We start from the raw sequence: 11,919 nt of genomic DNA, 5'->3' as shown, positions 1-11,919 counted from the left end.
GGTAGCAACGCGCGTCTGTGATGCTCAGAAGCACTCCTGTGACTTACCCCCCTTGGCCCTCAAGACCTGCCAGCGGAGGTGGGTGAAAAAGAACCTTTCTTTCTTTGATAGACGTTTCTAAAGGACCTGCTATCTTTTAGGAATGGTGCCACCTGCTGGGGATATAGCGTGAACAAGGCAAAACCCCCGTCTCAAGATGCTCCCATGCTCTTGGGGGAGAGGACCCCAAACAAGTAAATTAATCAGTAAACAGATATGAATGAAGCAAAATAGGGAAGAGATGAACCAGGAGGGGCTCCTGTAAACAAGGGGCGGGTACAGGGAGGGCTTCTCTGAATAATAAGAAGCTGGTTATGGGCAGAAGAGCAGTAAGAGCGTTCTGGGTAGACAGCGCATGCAAAGGTCCTGGGGTGAGCATGAGGAGGTGAGGTTGAGGAGGCAGGAGGGACATGCTGGATGTGAAGACGAGGCGAGGGACTGGGTTCTTAGCCTAAGTTTGGAGAAGTCAGTGGCTTTCGAGCAGGGAAGGACAGAATGGTTAGTGGTCGTGAGGTCTCTCTGGGCCTACGTGGGGAGCTCGAGGCTGGGGAGCACGTGCGGACCCAGGGAGACCAGTCAGAACACCTTTGCTGAAGTCCAGGTGCGAAACGACGGTTGGAGGTGTTGGAGACGGGCAAGTGTGGTCCAATTTGGGAGGCAGAGGCTGTGGAATCTTTCACGGAGCAAGACTCTTCCGTTCTTTGGGCCTTCGGACTGGAGTGCAGGCGAGGCAGTCTGGCTAGAGCCCCACCTCTTGCTGTGGGGACGGCCCCCGCTCGCCAGCTGTCATTTGTCTAGCAGCTTCTCTGCTGCTGCCTCGAATCAGGTATATTGTTAATGCTGATGAGCCTCCCTGAGGTTCGCGTCTTGCTCCCTTGAGGGCAGGGCTAGTAACTTCCTCTTGCCTCCCTCACCTTCCTTGCGAGGTCCTCCCACAGCCCCTCTCGCGGACAGTGCCTGCGACGTCTGCTGTGTTCACGGCTGCCCTGCAGGTGCCTCAAAGGGCACAAGCCCACGCAGTCGGCACTTAAGCTACGCGTGTTGGGTGGATGAATGATAATTTAGTCTGGCCACCAGCGGTTGGCCAGATGGCCAAAGGCTTTCCAAGTCAGCTTCCCCCTTCTACTGTCTTCCATTTGGTGGCGTTGGCTTTCAAAGACCTCTTGCTTTGGGGTTTCCTTCAGAGCCCCCTTTGCTGTTCCTCTGAGGGCTGAGTGGTGCCCTGAGAAACAATTTCCTTGTGGGACTAGTGTTTCCCCAATTTTCCTACATGTTGACTTAAGGGTCTTTGACTTCCTTGTGGAGCATCTGAGGGAGAGGGGCTGATCCACAGTGTAGACGGCCAGCTGCAGCTTTGAAATGAGATATTTAAACAACCTGTCCCATGCTATTTAAAATGACAGTCTAAAATGCATCCTGTGATGGTCATCGATACAAACGCCCAATTCCCAAATTGCCAGCCTCCAGGGTTCAGGAGACAGAACCACGGTTCTGAAATAACCACCGGTGCCAACATTTCCTGGACGGCTCAGCACAATTGTTCTCACTTGGTTCACTTGAGAATCCACTTTCAAGGAGGAGGCTTCTTCAATTTGCCATAAATCCTACAATGTTTATTTTTACAAGTTTCAGTTCCATAATAATTTGCAAATGAGAAGTGCTTTGAACCCAGGTCGGACCTTGTGGGAACTCCCCAAGACGAGACCTGATTGCATTAGGTGAAATGGAAACAAAAACAGAACTTGGGGGGGAACACCAACCTCTTTGTCACGAATCCCCTCATAGCATATGTATCTCAGTTGCTGACCCTCATCTGCAGTGTTCATGTTCTGGAGATGGAATTATATCAACCCTTTACACTTTAGTTAGAATAAGAGGCACTCGTTTCAGCTCTCCACCACGAATCCACGTGAACCTCAGGAAATCAGGTTTTTATGCCAACTTTGCTATGATCAGTGAAGGAGTCTTGTGGTTGCTAAAGCCTGAAGACCGCTTTGGGGGCAAGACACTCCCTGGACTAGGAAGGGCTCCCAAGGTCTTTGAGGACCTTTGAGAAATCTGAAAGGCCATCCAGTGAAAGGCAGGGGCTGGTCCTCACCGGCGAGAACTCCTCAAGAGAGAGGGAAGGTGTGCTAAGAAAGCAGAGGTCCTAAATGTGAGTCTTGGCCCCCCTCTCAGTAACCATGTGACCTCAGCCGAGTTCTAGGCCCACAGAGGGACGGTCTGGATGCCTGTTCCAAACCTCTCACTTCTCAGATGAGGACACCAGTGCTGGCAAAAGAGGGCCTTGCCAGGCCCGCGGTGCATATTATCCTTTCCGGGCCTCCGTGCCAGCCCAGAGGGACCTTCCTCCTCACAAGCTATCCTTCCCATCCAAAGCCCTCTGTCGAGGACAGAGAGGCGGACAAAGGGTTTCCTACATCAGGGACAAACCTTTCTGTCTTATTTCATCAGAAATAAAATGGAGGTGAGGAAGCAAACAAAACATCGGTCTTTGCATTTGGCTCTTGGGACCTCCTACCTGGATGTAGGATTTTTCCGGAGCTGTGGCTCCCCCAGTTGCTATAATGCAAGAAGGACCGGGGTGGGGGTGGGGGAGTAGTATCTTCTCTTCAACCTGAGGAGGGTAGAAAAGAAGAAAGGAAAGGAAGAGAAAGGAGAGACGAGGCGAGCTGCGTCCAGTAGAACTGAATCGAGCTGAGTTCATTTAAGCCACAAAATGAGGGAGGATTTTCCATGAGAGTCTTTCTGGCTCCTGTTCAGTTTCAAGTAGTTATCGAGTGCTTGCTGCGTACTAGGTAGTGGGTGGCATTGCAAGGCCACAAAGAGTAGCGGGACTTGGCCTGTGTCCTCAAGGCGTCCCCGGTCTCCTGGGGAGCCGGATAGGCGAGGCCGTTCTGTGCACCTGTGTTTGGCGCTCCCCTTCTCCCTCTCTAATCCCCCCTCCGTTGCCCTGGCCCCAGATCCACATCTCGCTTTTCCCTTCCCCACTCTGCTGTCTGGCTTTGACCACGGCACACCCAGAAGTATGCTTTTGTTCATCGACGGTCTCGCATTATGTTTTTGTCACGTGCTCTTTAAGCAAGAATGGGTGCGTGGTGTGTCGAAACTCTCTCCCCACACACGCGCTTTCCTTGGCATCTGGGGGTCCCGATGGGAAAGGTTCTTTCCGGGCACACCTATCATGCTTCCCAGAATAAATAAGACCGAAAGCTCCATTGGTCACATTTTGGGAGGCCCAATTTTAATCTTAAACGTTTGGCTTAGAAAACTACCTGGCGAAGGAGGTCCTTCTCAGGGATTCCGGGATCGAGCTGGGTGAGAACACAAGCACTTTAGATTCGGGGGCGTTGTGGGGCCCTGGCTGTGTCCTCAGTGAACGAATGAGTGACGTATGGTGACAGAAGCTGGCTGCAGGCTTGGTTGATTGCAGAAGGTCTCACTGACTTCACCTGTCTCGAGGGGCGTGAAATATTCTTGGTAAGTCTTATTTTCTGTTTAGGCAGATCCGTCCCTTTGCTGTCAATAGGAACAGAGCCACAAAGGTCACGATTTTTCATCGTCGACAAGAAACAGTGAGTGGGTGCATGAGGGCCGCGGGCTGGGAAAAGAAGGACCGGAACACGGCCCTGACCCTCTCACTTGGCTTCCTGGCCCCAGTGAGTCAGTCGGGTGCCCACCCTCCCAGGGGGACAGCTTCTGAGTCTCAATATCTTTGTGGTCCTCAGCTGCCATCTCTTTGGAAGAGAGGGGGCCGAGACAAAGCAGGACAGAGATGGGAGAGGAAACTTGGAGTCCCATTCATCCAAGGAGCCCAGCTGGCGACCCACAGTCTATATCCTTGACACACGTTTGTAACCCGAGCGGTCACGTATCTTGTGCTCCGTGACATGATTTGGACGTGGCGGTCTGGGATGCTCGTTCACAAACCAACCACGCATTTTGTGGACGGATTCCCTCTACTTTTGATCAGGCATGGTGCGTCGTGAGGGGGCTCATTCAAATGGCGAACGCGCTCACACCCAGGGGCACGAGGCTGGGTGCCGCTGCCGTGGGACGTTCGGAAGCAACAGGCAGAACCTCTCAAGGTCGTATGCACTCCGAGAGGACCCGACTGGCCTGGGAGGAAACAGTCAAGGGGTGTGTTGTCCTCTCCGTTTGTGAGAGGTGAGTCGGTGAGCCATGCCATGAGTTAGGCAAGAAAATGTCTGACTGGTGATGATTGTATAACGACCCCAGGAAGGAAGGACAGACTTTGGCGTCTTGATGAGACGTGTAAGGGTCTCCTTTTCTCCCCCATAAAATTAGTCCCTCGCCGTGGAGATAGAGTCATCATTCTAAAAAGCAGCTGGCAATTTGCCATCCATTTTCAAATTCTTTTAATGAGGTGATTGCGGAAAAAGACGAGTCGGAGAGAGTGTGCGAGAGAGCGAGAGACTTTTGAAAGCACATTAAAGGCAGTTGTTTGAGAAGCCGTGAGAGTCTCCGTCAAGAGTGATCTGGAAAAAATTGCCAAGAGCATTCACGTTGGCTCAGCAAATAAACGGCCCCTGGAGAAGCTGATTAATGTTTATTTACATCCACCCGGTGTTCGGGCTCTGGTGACCACAGCAGGGCAACCGAGATAAGCGTGCAGGGCACCCCCATTAAGGACTCACGTCTTCCCTAGTTGTCACTTTATTACCCTGGTTCGTTTATTCGCTTTGAAATTACGATGGGGAATTGATGCCTCAAAGTGTGTATCTTGTCACGACCGATTTCTCCTTGTTTGTGGAGAAATCAGGTGCATATTCACTGTTGCCCGGATGGAGGGCCCCTGGCTGAGCCCCAGTCCCGGGGCCAGAGGCGCCCCAGCTGCCGTCTGCTCTCCCCACCCCCGCCCTCCACCTCTGGGACCCAGAGAAGATGCGGATCGCACCCCGTGGCTCCATCCGGGGCCTCGGAGCTCAGCAGCAACGTTGCCTTGCCCAGTGGGTGCCAGGTGCTGTCCCCCAGAACGCCCCACAAAAGCGTTCCCCACCAGCGCATTTACCAAGTAGGCTGATGCTGCCTCGTGACCACATGCGAGGACCCCCGGCCCAGCTAAGAGGTCTCCTTTTCACTTCCGTCCTCCTGCACCTCCTCGCTCACTGCCCAGGGGGAAGCTGGCCTCCTGGCACCTATCTCCGCCTGCCATTTTGGACCCTCCCGGTCGGGGTACCTACCCTCTGGGCCTATGGCCACCAACTTTACCCCTTCCAAAGGCCTGTAGCAGATTCTCTGACGTTTCCAGTTTGGGAGAACCTTGTTCCCGAGCAGCCATTATCGCAAAGGGAGGCGACGTTTGGCTCCCCAGGCCTGGTCGGGAGACCCGAAGTTTCGGTCATTCCATCATCCAGGGGAATGCCTTTGCTCCCCTCGGGAAGCCAGCGAGGACCCCAGGGATAGCACCGTGTGCCCTGGGTGTAAACGAGCCAAGGGAGAGGGAAAAGAACATCAGCTCAAAGCCCCCGTTGGATTCTCAAAACCTGGTTTCTGTAGAGGAGAGACAACTTTGCAGGGAAAATGCCAGCGTCGCGGTTGGACACGATGCACATGTCACAAATCACAGCCCACGGGGCGGCCGTGGGCACTCGCCCCTCGGAGCCAGAGGAACGTGGCTCCACCCCCAGTTCCACGGGCGGGTGTTTTTAAGCACTTCCCATGCAAGGCATGCTTCTGAGCTTTGCACATATTAACTGTTTGAATCCTTAAGATGGCCTTCGAAGGCAGGATAGGGGCCTCTGGCGACATCTAGGGACATTTTTGCTTGTCCTCTGGGGGTGGGGGGGGGGTGCCTTGGCGTCCGGTGGGGAGATTCCCACAGTGCCCAGCCAGCCCCCACGACTCAGAATGATGATGACTATCAATCCCGAAGCTGAACACCCCTGAGGGAAGTTGAATCATCGCCCCCATTTTACAGGTGAGAAAACAAAGCACACGGAGAGGGGCGGTCACTTGCTCCGGGCCACACGGCACCAGGCCCGGCTGCTTCTCAGCTGCCCGCAAGGTGACGCCACCTTTCACTCTGCCAGCCCTGACCCCCGTCTCTCCACACGGGCTGGAGACCACCCCTGAGTGGCCGATCAAGGGCCCCCCTTTCCAGAGGCCTGGAGGTACAGCACCTGGTGCTGTGACCTCTTGGTTCCCGGAACAAGTGGTTTGGGAAAACCATAAAGGCAGGGGTCAGAGAAAACCCCACCCTGCAGGACCGACGTCACGGGAGCCTGGGCCAAACTCAGTGAAGGCGTCTTGCCTAAACCTCGCATTCTTGGATCGTAAAAACAGCAGCATCTGCATTTTTATGTATTTTAGCATTTAATAATCCAAGAAGCCCGAATAAGAAACACCAGGACAGAACAGAAAAGTTCTTCACTCCCCTTCTCCTCCCAGACAGGACCTGGTCCAACGACTCGGGACGCCCTGGCTGTTAGGGCCGTGCTGGGGCTCCCCGTCGGGAGCAGACGCAACCAGGAGCCCAGCGGGGCCCGGAGCCGGTCCACGGGCAAGAGGCGCGGACGGCACGATCCCGAGTTGGGGTCGTGCGGACAAGGGCCCGTTTTATTTTTTCCTGATTCCGCTAAGCTGGACAGTGACACGGTCTGTTAAATACCCTGCAAAAAGCCTTCCCAACAGCTGGGCTGTTCTGTACATTTAATCTCAGCCCGGAAGGAGGAGGCAGAAGTGGCCTCACTGGTAAACACCGGCCAGCTGCCAGCTGCTGCTGACACGTCCTGCGAGGGTCTGACCCCACACCCCTCCCTAGGGCTCCCTGTTCTCGAAGCCCCTTTGAGAGGATGGAAATTTTTATTCCACCGTGAGAGCTCGGCACCAGAGCGCCCTTGCGGGAGCAAGCACGAGGAGATCACTGTTTTCCTCCGGCATTTCCCCGATTTTCTGGGGTGCGTGAGGACACCCCACCAGAAGAGAGGGAGAGATGGGATCTCCCTAATTCAGGAAAGATTTGGGCCACGAGCCCCTCTCCTCTGCACTTTGCTCCCACCCAACCCCCTGAAAACCAGCTCCCTCGGGACAAGGGGAAGCCGAGGCTCCCCTCCGGCCCTGGCCTGAGCAGCCTGGGAAAGGGTTCTGGCGCCACCTTGAGCTGCTTTTCAGGAAGCAGCAGAACCATCCAGAAGCTGCTGGTCCCTGTTTACAAGAGCGGCCGCCCAAAGCCTCGCGCAGGGTGTCTGTCTCTCGTTTTCCAGCCTCTCGGTGTCTCCTTCCCCAGTTCCCAGGCGACCCCCCTGACCCCCATCAAGTGGGAATGTGGCGGGGGCTCGATGGGGGTGCTGCACGAGCCAGGCCGGCCACACTTGCAGACCGCCCCCCCCCCCCGGCCTCCGGGACCCGGGGGCCACGCTGTCCAGCAAGGAGGTGGCCCAGGCGGGGGCAGCCCCCCGACCCAGGCCCCTTGGAGCTCTTCAAATGTCACTTAGCAGCAATTAGGTAATTGGGGAAGAAAGATTTCCTGAAAATTAGTTCAAGGTTGGGGATAAGAGGGAAATTGCCAGGCAGAGACTTCTTGTTTATGAAAGCTGTCCCTTCTCAGCCCTGTTTTCCTTCCAACTAATCAGTCGCCCAGTGCTCTCCCCCCACACTGCCGGCTGGGAAGCGTCAAAGCCCCCCATGCCCCTCACACTCCAGACCCTCGTCAACCCCTCTCCAAAGGGCTCTGGTTTGCGGCCCCAGGGCAGGAAAGACAGAAGGGACCCAGGACTGAAGTGGGGGCCTCCACCGCCCATCCCCCCTCAGCTCACAGCCCTGTGGGGCCTCAGCCCAGGCACCTGGGGCCCTCTAGAGGCTGGCACGTGTGCCCCAATGCCACAGCCTACCCCGACCCCACACTCACGGGAAAATTAGCCATTTTCAGGAGGCCCCTCTAAGACAACGCCAGGTGATCACTTCTCTCCGAAGCTTTCCTCCGAGGGAGAAGTCTCGTCTGCGCCTTGAATAGAGCGAGTGGCTCTACAGTTACTTGGGTTAGCAGAGGACGAAGGCTTGTGTTCTTTTACAGGAGGTATACTAACTTTTTTTTTAAATGTTTATTTATTATTTTCGAGAGAGACAGAGACAGAATGTGAGTGGGTTAGGGGCAGAGAGAGAGGGAGACACAGAATTGGAAGCAGGCTCCGGGCTCCGAGCCGTCAGCACAGAGCCCGACGCGGGGCTCGAACTCATGAGCTGTGAGATCATGACCTGAGCCCAAGTCGGACGCTTCACCGACTGAGCCACCCAAGAGCCCCCTAACTTTTTTTTTTTTTTTTTATGCTGGAGAATAATAGTTCTTCTCAGCCAAGGGTGGTTTGGCCTTCTAGGGGCCAGTTGGCAATGTCTGGGGCCATTTTGGGGCATCACATCTGGGGTTGGGGGGAGGCTGTTGGCATCAGGGAGGCCCGGATGCTGCTTAACACCCTACAATGCGTAGGACAGCGTCCTACAACGGAGAATAATTTCACCCCGAATGCCAGTAGTGCTGAGGTAGAGATCTCACCTGACATACAGCAAACTTTACAAATCCTAAGTGCGTATGGCAATGACTTTCCACGGACGGACACGCGTTACTCGTTTCTTAATACGGCTGTAAAACTCACCACCAACTACTGGTTTAAAACAACACACGTTTATTATTTTACTATTCGGGAGGTCAGAAGTCTTAGGAGAGAATCCACTTCCTTGCCCTTTCCTGCTCCTAGGGGCTCCTGCAGCCTTCAGCTCACAGCCCCAGCCTCTGTCTTTGAGCCAGCAGCTGGGCATCTGTCCACCTCTTTTCTGTCTCTAACCAACTTGCCTCTCCCTCTTACATCCTGCCTCCCTGATGATGACATTGGGCCCACCCCATAATCCGGGATGATCTCCCCATTTCAAGACCCATAACTTCCTCACACCTGCAATGTCCCCCGTGCCCTATAAGGCAGCATATTCGTGGGTGTCGAGGATTAGGACGTAGACATCTTTGGTGTGGGGTGGGGATGGGGGGGGGTTTGTTATTCAGCCCGCCACATATACTCAGATCAAACGAAGACCACTTCCACGATCCAGAAGGTTCCTGTGTGCCGCTTCCCTCCCAACCCCGCCCCTCCCCAACTATCCTGCCTTCTATCACCAAAGGAAATTTTGCTTGTTCCTGGGATTAATGATTTTTCAAGAAAATCCCTCTTTAGTACAGGCTACATACAAAGTGTTAATACAGTTATGAAGAAATCCCCACACTGGATCCCTAGAAAGCTTCAGGGAAATTCTTAGGCTGAACACTCGAACCCAGCTTAGAAAGGACCAGAACTTAATTAGGGTGAGCAGGGGCCATTCCATGGCCAGAGAGTGCGAGACCCCGTCATTGTCCCAGCTCCCCGTCTACGCGGACACAGTAGCCGGTCTTACGCTGTGTGTAGAGCTGGAGTTTAGGTTCGGGGGCTCCCGGGGCACCCACCCCCAACCCCAGGCAACCACTGATGTTTTTACTGTCTCCACAGCTTCACATTTTGCACGTGTCATGTGGCTGGCATCCTTCCCGTGTAGCCCTTTGCAGACTGGCTTCTTTCACTTAGCAATATGCTTTCAAGGTTCCTTCCATGTCCTTTCACGCCTCGTGGGGTCTTTGAATTTTAAGGCGATGTGTTAGTAGGACGGTGGTTAGGTCTAAGATGAAGGCCAGGAGGCATCGGGTGGGTCATCGGATGAGCTGTGTTGGCCCACCGGTGACTCAGACTCCACAGCCTGTCACGGTCTTTCTCCCAGAAACCCTAGGGCGGGTCTGCCCGCCAGAGGGGGCAACGTCACAAATGTGTCTCATGCCAACGTCCTTGTCTGGTGGTGAGTCCAAAGGCAGGTAGAACTTTCCAGAGGACCATGGGCTACGGCTTATGCTCAGAAGAAATTTCTCCATTTCCTTGTGTCTAGAGAGTCTTATGTCAAACGGTTCTCAAGACCTTGAAGTTTGGAAGTGCTCCTGGGGGCTGGGGAGCAGGTAGTGAGAAGCCAGGTGCCTCTGTCCTTCCTCCCAGTGAGACCAACATGGCCCCGCCACCCTGAGCCCTGCTTGCTGGTTCCCTGGCTGATATGTCCAGCTGGCTGCCTGCCTATGTGAGCTCACCCTGGAACATACATACATTGTGTGCAGAGCCTTTTCAGATGTTTTTTTTTCCTTATTAAAACAATAATAGCTGCACTACAAAACTATTACTCTGGCAGTAAATTCTTACAGGAAATTTACTGCTATGGCTGTATTTCAGAAATTGGCCGTATTATCCCAGAAGGAGGTACAATTAAACATTTAAGAATAAAAGTTGTGCAGGATTTAGGTGGCGCCTCTTGTCTGAAGGTTTCAAAGCCTGTCTATTCTTTTCCCATCAAATACAGACGATTTCAGAGGCTGAGAAATGGCAGAGCTAAGTCCGGGGTCAACCATGAAGTCATCTGTAGAACCAAGTGGTCTCATGGCTTCCTCGTAGCCCTTGCTGCGGCTGGGTTTTATTTTCCGGAAGGTGCATATCCCACCCTGGGGTCTTGTGATGCACCCGGGCTCCTAAAGGTTGCTTTGACCTTGACACATGGTTTCCACCTGGGTCAGGGTGTTGCCGGACCCACAGAGAACTGGGGAGCTAACAGGAGGAGAAGCGGAAATCTCATGGATGGACACAGGACAGAAAGTGATCAACTGAGAAAAGGGCCAGTATGGATTAGGGTCCCGTCTGCAGACACTGCCGGTAAAGATGCCCAAAGAGGGAGAAGTAAGAAGTGAGACCTGGACAAGAAGTCGGAGCCTGTCCCAAGAGTGGGAGCTCCTGTGACTGCGGATCTCCACCCTGGGCACCGAGGGCTGTCCATGTGTTTGGGGACCCGGAATCGTGCACACGTAGGGTGTGATCCTTCCCCAGTAGAGGAGCTGGACAGCATTGGGTCGGTCCGGAACACAAGAAGCGGGAATGGTCCTGAGTGAGGCCGGTGGAGCGGGCGTCACCAGGGACTTTGAGTGGATGGGGGCCCGGAAAGCCAACCAGAGAATGCCATTTATCTGTCCTACCAGCCCCCACTATGTGCCACGCTCCGTGCGGAGGAGAGAGCGGGCCCTGCCCTGGGCGATCGGGCCTCGTTCCACAGGCAGCAGAGAGCCACAGAAGGCTGAGGGGCAAGAGAGTGCCCAGAGGACTCTGGGGTTTCAGAATGAAGTTTTGGGTTCACTTTTCTCCCTCCGCTCACCCAGCGCTTACGGTTCCCAACAGCACATCAAGTGTTGGCTTTGTGGGGCAGGGCTCCTGGTCTCACCCCACCTCGGCATGTGCCCCTTGAGAGCAAGAAGGAGGTCTTTCTGTCACCCCCCTCCCCGAGATGCCCCGTGACTTGTGCAGGACGGGTTCAGTGAACGTCCAAGCCTCAGCAGCTTGGGGTGTCTGTGGATGCGGGTCAGAGTCCAACCCCTGGGTGCACGGTGAGCTGTCTGCTCCGGGGCAGGCGCTGCCCGGTCGTGGTGCTCGGTCTTGCCCATTCTTTCATTCGTTTATTGCTGGCCCAGAGTCCTAACAGCCCTCCCAGGTGGATGCGACCGACTCCAGAGGCACCATAAGTAACTTGCCCAAGGCCAGCCAGCCTCAGATGGCAGTCACATCCGGGATCAGCCAGTCCTGTGGCCCAGCACCCCTCGACCGGCGTGCCTCCCGCACCAAGTGAAACCTCAGTCCTGAGGTCTGTGCCATCCGATTGCCCAGGTGGGCCCTCAGAAGCCCTCCCCCTCCCCACCACCACTCAAGTGGAGGGCCAAGAGGGGAGGCAGGGCACGTTCTAGAAGGAGGTGGTGGCCCTGAGAAAAGAAGCGTTTGGCCTGCCCGTGGAGGCTACGGCATGTTCCAGCTTTCTATTTTTCTA

Source organism: Panthera uncia (assembly GCF_023721935.1).
Source record: "Panthera uncia isolate 11264 chromosome A3 unlocalized genomic scaffold, Puncia_PCG_1.0 HiC_scaffold_11, whole genome shotgun sequence".
Classification (NCBI taxonomy): domain Eukaryota; kingdom Metazoa; phylum Chordata; class Mammalia; order Carnivora; family Felidae; genus Panthera; species Panthera uncia.
The sequence above is the reverse complement of the archived record's forward strand: the minus strand, read 5'-3'. Positions refer to the sequence as shown.